Source organism: Sitophilus oryzae, unplaced genomic scaffold (genome assembly GCF_002938485.1).
Source record: "Sitophilus oryzae breed Bouriz unplaced genomic scaffold, Soryzae_2.0 scaffold_811_pilon_pilon, whole genome shotgun sequence".
NCBI classification, from domain to species: Eukaryota; Metazoa; Arthropoda; class Insecta; order Coleoptera; family Curculionidae; genus Sitophilus; species Sitophilus oryzae.
Genome location: NW_022147430.1, coordinates 1,889,790 through 1,903,272, shown reverse-complemented (window position 1 = coordinate 1,903,272; position 13,483 = coordinate 1,889,790). Strand labels below are relative to the sequence as shown.

The window sequence follows — 13,483 nt, the reverse complement described above, 5'->3', positions numbered from 1 at the left end:
GCAACAAAACACTCCGAACGAACCAAACGCGCCGCGCGCGCTGTGACAAGTTTGTGTAGTCAGTACGTTGCGCCGAACAGAACCGAACGGGCCAAACATTTTCCGAAGCTTGTCGGTAAACGGGATTTGCTCAAACGAATTTGTTCGTTGGCCGGTGTTCAGTGGATACGGCAGTTTTGAACGTTCGTTGTGTTTGGGGTGTTTTTAAACTGTACCTAGCTATGGAGTGGAACAGAGAAAAGTGTTTAGAGTTAACTGATGAGTTTGAAAGGCAAAATTAATTAATGTGTATTCTTCTTATGCATATAATCTAGATCACTAAGTAAGGCCATATTATATTGACGACGCAAAAAGAGACGTCTTGCCCACATTTTTCGTCCTTTCCTTTTTTTCTCTTTTTTGATACCCGCTAATGCCTCTATAATTAAAAAAGCACCAGCGGCTATGGTAATATCAGATGCATCCTTATCGACAAACACACTAACGCTGATTACTGGTGGGAACGCAGCGAACACCGCAAACAGGCGGAACGCTCCGCGCAAAATGTTTTGTTGCAGGTCGTTTGGAGTGCGCGGCGCGTTTGGTTTGTTCGGAGTGTTTTGTTGCAAGTGAATACGCACCTTAACATGTTAATTCCAAAACTAAAAATTTTAGACAATTACTAAAACTTTTTTGCACATGGTTTAAGAGTTACCAAGTTTAAGAGTTACCAATGCCTTATTACGAATTCCAGTTTTGCTGAAAGTATTTTTAGTCGACCATACCAACAGGTATTATTTTTTGATTTATTATAAAGTTTTAATAAAATTAATTTTTTGATTTAAATCACATGATTAAAATTAAAAAAATCACTTGATTTAAAGTGATCAAAAGGTACTCCTGGAAATCCAGAGAGAGGCGTGTTTTTATTAGTTGAAACTAATGCAGCAGAAAGTTTAATAACAGACAGTTATACAAAGTCTACGTTAAAACTGGCATCTGAATATCCTGATTTAATATCAGGAATTGTTTGTCAAAATCCACTATTCCTAGATAATCCAGGATTGACCCAACTTACCCCAGGCGGAAAAATAGAGTTAAAAGTGGATAATTTGGGACAGTAATACAACACCCCTGATTCAGTTGTTGCTGAAAAAGGGGCTGATGTTGCAGTAGTTGGCAGAGGAGTTATACTACTGCATGTGTTCCTGTTGCTGCTGCAGGGTTGTATAGAGATGTGTTATGGAAAGCTTACTCTAAAAGAATTGCAGTTTAGAAAAAGGCTACATTTTTATCTAAGATTTTTTTTATTAGTCGGTGCTCCAGCCGGTGACTGACAAGTAGTCGGGTTTTCACTGTTTACATGTTTTTTATATTATTATTAAATAACATTAGTTTAGATTCAAAAACAATAAAAATGAGGGCGGAAAACTAGAAATTGAAAACTTTGTTGAATTGTCTCAAATCAAGGCAGTTAAATTTGAAGAATTTAACACTAAAGTGGGAAAAATGTCCTTCATTAACTGGGAAGGGTGTATTAGATGCCATAAAAGGTGCTCCTGGAAATCCAGAGAGGGGCGTGTTTTTATTAGCTGCAACTAATGCAGCAGATTCAGTTGTTGCTGATTCACCCCTGATTCAGTTGTTGTTGAAAAAAGGGCTGATGTTGCAGTAGTTGGCAGAGGAGTTATACTACTGCATGTGTTCCTGTTGCTGCTGCAGGGTTGTGTAGAGATGTGTTATGGAAAGCTTACTCTAAAAGAATTGCAGTTTAGAAAAAGGCTACATTTTTATCTAAGATTTTTTTTTATTAGTCGGTGCTCCAGCGGGTGACTGACAAGTAGTCGGGTTTTCACTGTTTACATGTTTTTTATATTATTATTAAATAACATTAGTTTAGATTCAAAAACAATAAAAATGAGGGCGGGAAACGATGCCCGACGCACTATTGCCGGACCCTGTATAGGTAAACCGGAAAGTCTCCTGTTAGTTTGACTTGTTTTATTATAATAATATTTTTTTTAAATACATTAATTGGAAAAAATCTTTGTTTTCAGAACGTTTTGATTATTTTTTCATCAAAATATAGTTTTGATGGTTTTATTCTTTTACTACTAAGCGTTGGAAGGAGTGCAATTGGGCGATAGTTAGAAGCTTCATCTTTGTCTCCTCCTTTGTGCAGAGGAATGATTATTGCCGTCTTAAGACATTTTGGAAAAATACCATTTTGGAACGACATGTTTATTAAAGTTGTTAGGTGATTCAGAGTGCTTTCTGGCAGATTCGAAAACATTTTTAAAGTTAGCCCGTCGGTCCCAGAAGAGGATTTATTTTTGATGGTATTAATTGTACTGCGAAGCTCTTCTAAAACTACGGGCTAAAAAGAAACTGTGTAAGTTTACAATATCATTAGAGAGATAAGAAAGTGGATCATGAGGAGGACATATGGTATTAGTTAAGTTTTTCGCTACATTTACAAAGTAATCGTTAAGGTTCTCAGGTGAGGTAGAGATATTGCTAGACGAAGAAAAGCTTTGTTTCTCAACTCATTTACAATAGACCATGTTTCTTTAGCAACATTACCAGAATTGAAATGAGGCACCCGAAATGAGGCAACCCCGTGGGGGGTTGGTAAGGGGGTATGGGTGGGGGTTAAACATTTTAAAAAATAACCCCAAAATTACAGTAGCTAGCGAAACGCGGTTTTCAATTTAAGATTAGGAATAATATTTGCAACAAAATTTGTAATAACATCAAAATCAGTCAAAGACGCAAATTCCTTTACTTTGAAACTAAAAGAACTGCCTACCAACTTTTTATTAATATATTTTATTTTTTTTGTAAACCTCGAAACAAATGAGATAATGGACTTACTCTATCGTTGGTCACCCTGTACAATGAATGACAATGTAAGTTTTAGGGCAGTATCGAACATTAGTTTAAAGAATATAAAAATTGCATTGTACGCCTCTGGCATTTTTATAGTTTAGATATTATTTAAAGAACTGAAAGACAGGTACTCTGTCTCTTTGCTCTTTCAGTCACTTTACACTTCACTCTCTTTTCCTCTTTTACTTTTTACTCTTCGACACATTCTTATTTTTCTTCGGACAATCTACAGTTTTCCTCAGGGTTACTATTGTACTTATTTCATCATAATTAAAGTTAATTTATATTAAAAAAACAGTGGTACAATGATTCCACACCCGAAAAGACCCTCAACAAGATGGCCTTACGAGAAAAAAACAGGAAACTGGTCCTGGAGAATACCGTTGGTAAGTGGAATTTGTATATCTATTTAGATTTTGTGTCGAGCATAGACTTATTTATTTTAAGTCTATGGTTTCGAGCGTTTTATACAGGGTTGTTCACCACATACGACACGGAGTATTGTAGTTAAACTATTAGCTTTTTATAAATTGTAAGTTTTGGGTTCGTTGAAGGACTATTAGAGCTACAATTTAAAAATATTTTTATAAGATACAGAGTGGCCCAAATAAATAAAAAATATCAAAGTTGTATTTTTTTAAATGGAGCTCCCTGTATTTTATTATTACATCTTTAGTTTCTACGACTAAAATAAAGGTAAATCTGATTAAGGTTTATCATACTTAAACCTTACTGTTTTAGAAATATTTTCAATTTTTTGAAATTGCACTAAAAATTTTAAGGATTAATTTCTCCAAGGGTATCATAGCTTTTAACACTAAATATTTACTGAAGTTTATTTATTGATCAGTTATTGTGTTTCAGCAATAAAAGTAATACTATCTCTTATAGAATGTCCAAAAATTATTTTAAATTGTTTCTAGCTTTAAACGGCAATACCTTGTTTAATTTATACGGAACACCCTGTATATTTTCGGACAATCAAATGCACAATTTAATTGTCTATGAAATTGTATTGTGGCATTTTTTACCTATTCCTTTAAGTTTTCGTAAAAAATGCATTTTCTTATAATTTAGACCTCATTTATCAATATATCCATAAAATATTGACATTTTAGATTGTTTTTAAAGCAACAAATGTACTAAATGTACAGGTGCTAAAAACTATAATATTACTAGCCTGTTTGTATACAAAAAGAAAACTATTTAAATCTTTATGGATATCTTTTAAAAGAGTATACCATTAATTAAATATACCACCATTATTTCCGCCCAAATATTAATATTTAGGCGGAATTAATTAATTAACTACATACTAATTGTGTTAGTTAATAAGTTATTCTCTAAATTGATTTGAATCTGGAATCAATATAATAATAAGTTATGAAAATGAACGTCTCTGTTGTTATAAATAAGCATTCGTCAAAAAATGAAATAAAATTTTCAATGTGTTACTTTTTACCACACTGTCTAATACACAGACAAAATTCAGTTTTTTAGTATTTGGAAGCAATTATTATTAATCAACGCAAACAGTCAATTAATGTAGTTTGAATACTGGAATCATATTAATTGATCCTGTTTAACAAATATTTAAACAGTTTTTATTTTTTAATGTAATAACCGAACTATGTATATGGACAATATTAGTATCTGTACTCTTTAAAAATTTGGTACATCTTTAAAAATTATCTAAAATGTCAATATTCCATGGGTATATTGATAAATGAGGTCTAGATTATAAGAAAATACATTTTCTACGAAGACTTGAAAAGATAGGTAAAAAATGGTATGATACAATAATTTTATAGATAATTAAATTGTGGATCTCACTCTCGTAAAATTACAGGGTGCTCCATTTAAATTAAACAAGTTACTATAGTTTAAAGCTAGTAATTATTTTGAAATAAATTTTTAGACACTCTGTATAAGGTAGTATAATGTTTATTATTGCCTATCCAAACCAAACACAAAATTTAGTAAATAGAAATACTTCGGTACAATATTTGGTTTTAAAAACTTAAATACGCCTAGAGAAATAAAACATTAAAATTTTGTACTGTATTTTTACAAAAACCTAAATATTTCAAAAACGGTAAGATTAAAATGCGGTAAATCTTAATCAAATTTACCTTTATTTTAATCGTAGAAGTCAAAAATGTAATAATATACAGGATGTTATTTTTTAAAAAATACAACTTTTATATTTTTTATTTATTTGGCACACTCTGTATCTTGTAAAAATGTTTTTAAATTGTAGCTCTAATAGTCCTTCAACGAACCCAAAAGTTATAATTTGTAAAAATCTGATCGTTTAGCTACAATACTCCGTGTCATATGTGGTGAACAATCCTTCCACTAGCAGATACTGCTTTATTTTTCATGATAAAATAATGAATACTCTTACTTATTAAACTATTGTAGGTAAATTTAAGTAAACTGTTATAAATCTAAATGATAATAATGTCCATAAACTAATGTCGATTTTGAAAATACTTCTAAGTTCGTAATCTGAGCAAGATAAGTCTAGGAAACCCTAATATAGTTTAAAAGAACATTTGAATCTCCTTCGATTTATTTTAAAAATACAGGCTGTTGAATTTGAAATAACGAACTTTTTACATAAAATATATACTTCTTAAAATAGATCAGCAATTTTTGGTACTCCTGTATAAATTTAAGGAAGCAATAACAGTTTTCAGTAAAGTTTATTTCCTACCTTTGAACTCAGCACAAGAATTAATTCTAAAAAGTAATGTACAGGGTATTAATAACCTGTTCTATTGTAGTATGCATATTTAAATATCTCAAAAACCAAAGGTTTAAAATATATTTAACCCTTATAATATAGGTCTTTTTATGGACCATGTCTTTTTTTGGACCATTCTACTACTTCCTATAGAAGTTAAAATATTTTCCTGAAATACATCACATACTTTAGATATAGACTTCAACAAAATTTTAAATTTTTTCAGATGCCCGACAGAGCAAGAAGGTGAGAAGGAAAATCTCCAGAGGAAAACCGCAGCAGATGATACAGGACGATCAGAGGGAGAAACCTGGTCCGAAAGGTAGACGTTGAAGAATGAAGAAGGTCAAGCCAAAGGAGACTATTAAGATTACCGGACTGGACCTTCTTCACACAGAAACTTTACTCAGCACGTCAGTAGAAGATATTGGAAAGAAACTGCGCCCTGCTCCGGGCTGTGTCGACCAGCAGCTGACCACTTTGAGTTCCGACGTGATCACTTACAACGAGTTAGACATTCCGCTTGAACCGGCAGCTACGCCATGCGGCTTGCAAATGTTACTGGACATGTTCAGTGTTCAATATATGCAGACGATTGCTCAAATTGAAGGGAAAAAGATCGCATCAAGAAGCTGAACAGCAGTGCTGCTCAGTTGGAGAAGCAAATCAAAGTCCTTATTGATGATAGCGTTGCCTTACTTAAACCACGTATGAGCGAGCTAGGTATCAACACAAACTCCCCTGTCAATTGATTGGCCAAAGCTAAAGAAATAGTCTGTAGTATTTTGTGGGTGTAATTGGGAAAGCAGTATTTAAGCCGGCCGCCAAGAGGAAAACCAGTCGCCGCGCCGTAGGGACAAACACGATGGTGAACTTAAAATTGATGATACCATAAGATGGATATTCGAATATCTGCCCGAAATAAAATTGTCATTAGAGAACAATATTCTTTGTGATTATGACACCAGAAACTACGAAAGTATGAAATTGCTTTGTGATATATAAAGAGCTACCGATAGTGTTGTGGCTTTGGAAAAAGGAACTTCACTGCCAGCTTAAAGATTAAACGAATACCCATCTCGTGGTCTCCCTTTTTGTTCTCCTCCTTCCCGCAGTTTTTGCCCGCTGAATTTCCGGATAACCGACAGAAACTTGAGTGACATCGGTACCATCATGCACGTCTCTGAAATGTCGCCTTTGAAAGGTTCAGTCTCCTGGATCGGCAAGCCTGTATCCTATTATCTGCACATAATATATAGGAGGAAGCAAGCTGGAAAGGTTAGGTTAAGAAGTGGTCACCTTACACAAGGTCGGACAAGAGCGCAAACAAAATCGAGTCTTGATGTCCAGTAGACAGCATCAAGCTCCCGCCAAAATATCCCGGCAATCCCGAGAGTACAGAACGAGAGCCCAGGAGTGGACTGAAGTGCCTGACATAGCCAAAATCGAGGAGCAAAACCCCGAGATCATGGCGCAGAGAATTTTGGAAATAAGAAGAAGAATCGAGGCCAGAAACTTGTCGGTTATGTCTAACAAAGCTCCTCAGTATCCGAATAAAAGCTTGGCTTCAAACGCTTCCGCCGATTCAAACGCTTCCAATAGTACTCCGAATCCAAACAAGAAGCACCAAGAGACACCGAGGATCAATTTCGAGGACCGTCTCAAGAGACCAGAAAGGGGGTCAATTCTACACACCTCTTCCAAGGGCAGACATGAAGCCATACCAAAATCCTGGCTAAAATAGCTCAAAATGAGAAAAATCCTGCTAAAATAGCTCAAAATGAATATCTTAAAATCACAGCAATTGCATTCTATTTAGGCAATCGATGATGCTAGTAATGAAACAGCCCAAATGACTTCAGGATTTTTATACTGGTCATTAGCAACATTTGCTTTCAAGGTATATCTGTAGATAAAACATTAATTTGGTAGTAACAGAATTTTGTTTCTGTACATGAAATTATACAATGTCTGTATCTGGAGAAATAGAAAGGATACTGGAAGTCTCCAATCAGTTCCTAACCAACGTTGCGGTGGATATTAGGGATATTCAGTTAAACGCCATTTTGAACACAGGAACTATTGTTAATAATAACATTCCTCAAAGACCAGAAAGGGTCAATTCTACACGCCTCTTCCAAGAGCAGACATGAAGCCCTACCAAAATCCTGGCTAAAATTGCCCAAAATGAGAAGATTGACCTGATCATTTTAGGAAAGCAGATACAAAGAAATTTAATAGAGTATCTTAAAATCACAGCAATTGCATTCTATTTAGGCAATCGATGATGCTAGTAATGAAACAGCCCAAATGACTTCAGGATTTTTAGACTGGTCATTAGCAACATTTGCCTCCAAGGTATATATGTAGACTAAACATTAATTTGGTAGTAACAGAATTTTGTTTCGGTACATGAAATTATACAATGTCTGTATCTGGAGAAATAGAAAGGATACTGGAAGTCTCCAATCAGTTCCTAACCAACATTGCGGTGGATATTAGGGATATTCAGTTAAACGCCATTTTAAACACAGGAACTATTGTTAATAATAACATTCCTCAAAGACCAGAAAGGGTCAATTCTACACGCCTCTTCCAAGGGCAGACATGAAGCCCTACCAAAATCCTGGCTAAAACAGCCCAAAATGAGAACATTGACCTGATAGGAAAGCAGATATAACGAAATTTAGTAGAACATCTTAAAATCACAGCAATTGCATTCTATTTAGGCAATCGATGCTGATAGTAATCAAACAGCCCAAATGACTTCAGGATTTTTAGACTGATCATTAGCAACATTTGCCTCCAAGGTATATCTGTAGACTAAACATTAATTTGGTAGTAACAGAATTTTGTTTGTATAGATAGAGAAAGGAGAAAAAGATGTTACAGTAACAAGAGACATCGATGGAGGGCATCAAGTTGTTACATTAAAGCTTCCAGCCATTGTTAGTGCCGATTTAAGACTGAATGAACCCAGATATGCTACTTTACCAAATATGACGGTAAATAATTTAGGAAATATCAAAACAATTCCCTGTGACCTATGTAGTCTTTTAGAAAGCTAAAAAGAAGCCCATACAAAAATTAAGTCCATCAATTTACATCAATTTCGAGGACCGTCTCAAGAATATATATATTTATGAATAGCATTATATGAACTAAACGAAGCCTATCCCACTGTGCCCAAACCAACAAACCCACCTAGATTCCCGTATAACTAGGGTATTCCCGTACTTCACATGCCAACAATGCCTGTTCAGCAGCAAGAGAACTATTGTTAACAATAACATTCCTCAAAGACCAGAAAGGGTCAATTCTACACGCCTCTTCCAAGGGCAGACATGAAGCCCTACCAAAATCCTGGCTAAAATAGCCCAAAATGAGAAGATTGACCTGATCATTTTAGGAAAGCAGATACAAAGAAATTTAATAGAACATTTTAAAATCACAGCAATTGCATTCTATTTAGGCAATCGATGATGATAGTAATCAAACAGCCCAAATGACTTCAGGATTTTTAGACTGATCATTAGCAACATTTGCTTCCAAGGTATATCTGTAGACTAAACATTAATTTGGTAGTAACAGAATTTTGTTTCTATAGATAGAGAAAGGAGAAAAAGATGTTACAGTAACAAGAGACATCGATGGAGGGCATCAAGTTGTTACATTAAAGCTTCCAGCCATTGTTAGTGCCGATTTAAGACTGAATGAACCCAGATATGCTACTTTACCAAATATAACGGTAAATAATTTAGGAAATATCAAAACAATTCCCTGTGACCTATGTAGTCTTTTAGAAAGCTAAAAAGAAGCCCATACAAAAATTAAGTCCATCAATTTACATCAATTTCGAGGACCGTCTCAAGAGTATATATATTTATGAATAGCATTATATGAACTAAACGAAGCCCATCCCACTGTGCCCAAACCAACAAACCCACCTAGATTCCCGTATAATTAGGGTATTCCCGTACCCCACATGCCAACAATGCCTGTTCAGCAGCAAGAACTATTGTTAACAATAACATTCCTCAAAGACCAGAAAGGGTCAATTCTACACGCCTCTTCCAAGGGCAGACATGAAGCCCTATCAAAATCCTGGCTAAAATAGCCCAAAATGAGAAGATTGACCTGATCATTTTAGGAAAGCAGATACATGGAAATTTAATAGAACATTTTAAAATCACAGCAATTGCATTCTATTTAGGCAATCGTTGATGATAGTAATCAAACAGCCCAAATGACTTCAGGATTTTTAGACTGATCATTAGCAACATTTGCTTCCAAGGTATATCTGTAGACTAAACATTAATTTGGTAGTAACAGAATTTTGTTTCTATAGTGCCCAAACCAACAAACCCACCTAGATTCCCGTATAACTAGGGTATTCCCGTACCCCACATGCCAACAATGCCTGTTCAGCAGCAAGAACTATTGTTAACAATAACATTCCTCAAAGACCAGAAAGGGTCAATTCTACACGCCTCTTCCAAGGGCGAATAGTACTCATAGAGGCAGTGGACGAGCGATGCAGTTTCGTGCCTGTGGCTTAGCAACTCGAATTCTACCGCCGCCTATTAAGAAAGAAGCAGAAGTTTTACGAAAGACGACAGACTTTTATACAGCAGAGCAACATTTGTCAGTATCCTAACCAACCGCCTAGTACTGCTACTCATCAGGTACCTAAGGATCCACACCACCACAACCAAGAGGCGGTTAGATCCAGAAAATGCATCGAAGAAGAAGTAGATGTTGTGGAGGAGGAAGGAGAAGAAGCAAAATGGCGGGACAAGCTCAGTTCCGGTTTCGATAGACTGGCATCTTTTGCCTCCATCGACTTGGACAAAAGACGCCGCTCCACAGATGGCACTGGCAGCTGCAACACATCTCCTGACTCCGGCATTGGCCACGGTGTTGGCGACACTCACACAGTCGTCCCCCCAAGCAGCGCCTCATACTACATCCCATGTCTGGCATTTTTAAAATGCCGGTCAGCAAATTCTATCTGGACTCTCCTTGACCAAGGTCTGGACGAGACTGGACACCCTTACAACATCCATTTTAGTCCCGAACCCACCAAGAGTTCCACCAGGTTCAATCCAGCCTGCATGAAGTATCAGAGAAAACACCAAAGTTTTAAAATATACAATATAAAAGAAATGCAAGATTTTAAGACTGAATGTACATGTTCATTGTTGGTGTCATCTAAATGTGAAGTTATGTAAAAAAACCTTTACACTGAATATTTTTGGATGCAAATCCTCGATACATTATCGTGAATAAAAATGTTTGATATTAATTGTCAAAATTTAAATTTAGTTACATTTCCTTTTTGTATCCCCAGTACTTCCTCACATTATAGTTGACAGGCGCTATACTCGCTTGTGATCTGCCGGAGTGGTACCATTGAAAACTTTATTGAAAAGAATTGTGTGAACATCCCATCTTAAACATGTATTTTGTGGGTGTAATTGAGAAAGCAGTATTTAAGCCGGCCGGCAAGAGAAGGACCAGTCGTTGTAGGGACAGACACGATTTAGAGAGACACACAATTTCAAGCACATGAAATTGTTGAAACCATAAGATAGGTATGCGAAGATCTGCCCGAACTGAACTTCCATTATCCATTAGAGAACAATACTCTTTGTGATTATGACACCAGCAGGAACGAGAGTATGAAATCGCTCTGTGATTCAGAAAAGGCAACGAAGAAGAAATAGATGTTGTCGAGGAGGAAGGAAAATAAGCAAAAAGGCAGGACAAGTTCAGTTCCGGTTCCGATAGACTACTAGCTTTCGCCTCTACCGACTTAGACAAAAGATGCCGATCCGCAGATGGCACTGACAGCTGCAACACGTCAGCAACATGACTCGTTTCTGCTCTTTACTATTTTTTAAGACGATTTCACCCGGTTTGGAATAGGCGACATGTTTCATTTTCACAGGAAACATGGGGCTACGTGTAAGGATAACGATGCGACCATTGACTGATTTTTGCGAAAATGTAGACTTGTCCCCTTTCTACAATCAGCATTTCAGTTAACAAATTTTACAAGCGAATATCTTACGCGTGCATACTTCCCGTCGTGACGACGAGACGTCAAATTCAATCGAATTTTCAAGGAACGCCCTTTCAGAAGATTTGCGAACGTGTAAAAGCAAAAGTACTTTTCTCTCTGATCCTTTCGAGTTTCGAGTTCGTCATCGTGCTTAATAGCACGCGAAATCCCCATGACGTACGAATCAGAAATCTTCGTCTATGCAAACACAAACTCGATCTCGACAAATCGAGTTATCCGAACAGCTTGCTTTTACACTAGATCGATGCACAGTGGGCCGAAACCGTCATTAATATTGCAGCAATGTGAAAAGTCATTACGTAACACTGGTCGACAAAGTTTTTTCTAACATGGACCAAAAAACGTTTTTATGTCTATTTTTATTTTTGTTGCCTAATTACATAAGTACCGTATGATCGAGAAAAAACGGCGTCAAAGGCTGCTTAGGAATGACTATCGATGCTATTTTTGACGAGATAGAACTCTAGACGTCAGTTACTGAGAATTGACATAAAATTTGTCAAAAATTAATACCTTATATAGAAAAACCAGAAAAGAATAGAAAGTTTCCAGATACACATATCTATTTCCAAAAAATTGTTTTTTCAAATGTTTCGATCTGCACCAGTTCTACTCAATAAAAAATCGATATTAAATCATCCTCAATGCAGTAAACGCCTTTTTCAAAATAAAGAAGAGTAAGGCCAGTAAGACTCTAACCTAACTAAATCTCGTCGTCCGACAAGCCCCCGACCCCTCCGACCGAGACATTTAGACAAAATTTTTGATTATTGTGCTGTTAAAATGTACGGATTAGCCTTTTATTATTGTTTCATACACACTCGACCGTTCAGATTTACTAATATTGCATTGATTGTAGCTGTAAATAAAAATGTGTGTTTAATACCAGTAAATAATCCGTTAGTCGATGAAAAAAGTATCGTGTTTATCGACAAAATTAATTGTAGGCTTTTAAATTTTGCTGAATATGGTCATATTTTACAATATTCAACTCATAATTGTTGATACTTCTGGTGGATTATATTCAATTTATACATATGTAAATTATAAACAAACCAAATTGAAGTACTAGAAACAATAAGGTGAGACAGTAATTTTTACGAAATCCCTGTATTATTAATTCTTTACTTATAGAGTATCTGTTCCTGTGTATGCCCAAGTTTCTGTTTTCCAAGAAGCATATTAATTAAATGAACAAAACTGTGTCCAAGAAATACTCTATTGCATAGAGGATTTAATGAAAACAAAATTGGTGATGCTGTAATCACAAAGTTCCATGCAGGAATCAATGGTTATTGCTAAAATATGTTATTGGTGTATTGTCAATTTTATTTACTTATATATTACGTTATTTAATCTCAATAATTTTAGGCTGGTAAGTCATTTATTTACATACATAACTTTTAACGTAACTACTGGTAGATTGTAGGAAATAATATACACTTTGGAACAATTGAAGTAAATAAATGAATTAATATAATACATACATCAAGAAGTAATGTATAATTTCGGAAAAAGCTGTATTAATCACTTTCGAAAATAATTGTTTTTTAGTAAGTCGCAGAACTTAGACAAATAATTTAGGTTTGTTATTAAATTAAATGTAATAAGTACAGATTTAGACTCTTGAACCAGGCATAGTATATTGATTAGTAGGGTCCACAGTAAAAAATATTTTGTAATACCATTCGAAAGAAAATACAGACCTATATTATACTGTTTATAAAGTGAGTTTCATTGTAACATAACTTAAGAAAACAATTAATATGCATATGTCAATC

General features: G+C 35.2%; 3 long non-coding RNA genes and 1 pseudogene across 3 annotated transcripts; all 4 read left to right on the top strand.

The window, feature by feature from the left end:
* Positions 1 to 3,205: 3,205 nt before the first annotated feature.
* On the top strand, positions 3,206 to 6,414 carry LOC115889196 (annotated as a pseudogene).
* A 1,048-nt stretch (positions 6,415 to 7,462) lies between these two features.
* Positions 7,463 to 8,615, top strand: LOC115889225. The gene is made up of 2 exons (XR_004051398.1): positions 7,463 to 7,517; positions 8,482 to 8,615. It is a non-coding gene; the product is annotated as an uncharacterized LOC115889225 (long non-coding RNA).
* Positions 8,616 to 9,071: 456 nt separating this feature from the next.
* Positions 9,072 to 9,439, top strand: LOC115889226. Its single transcript, XR_004051399.1, has 3 exons — positions 9,072 to 9,170; positions 9,225 to 9,365; positions 9,421 to 9,439. It is a non-coding gene; the product is annotated as an uncharacterized LOC115889226 (long non-coding RNA).
* Positions 9,440 to 12,746: 3,307 nt separating this feature from the next.
* On the top strand, positions 12,747 to 13,233 carry LOC115889237. Its single transcript, XR_004051402.1, has 3 exons — positions 12,747 to 12,784; positions 12,837 to 13,077; positions 13,132 to 13,233. It is a non-coding gene; the product is annotated as an uncharacterized LOC115889237 (long non-coding RNA).
* Positions 13,234 to 13,483: the final 250 nt, after the last annotated feature.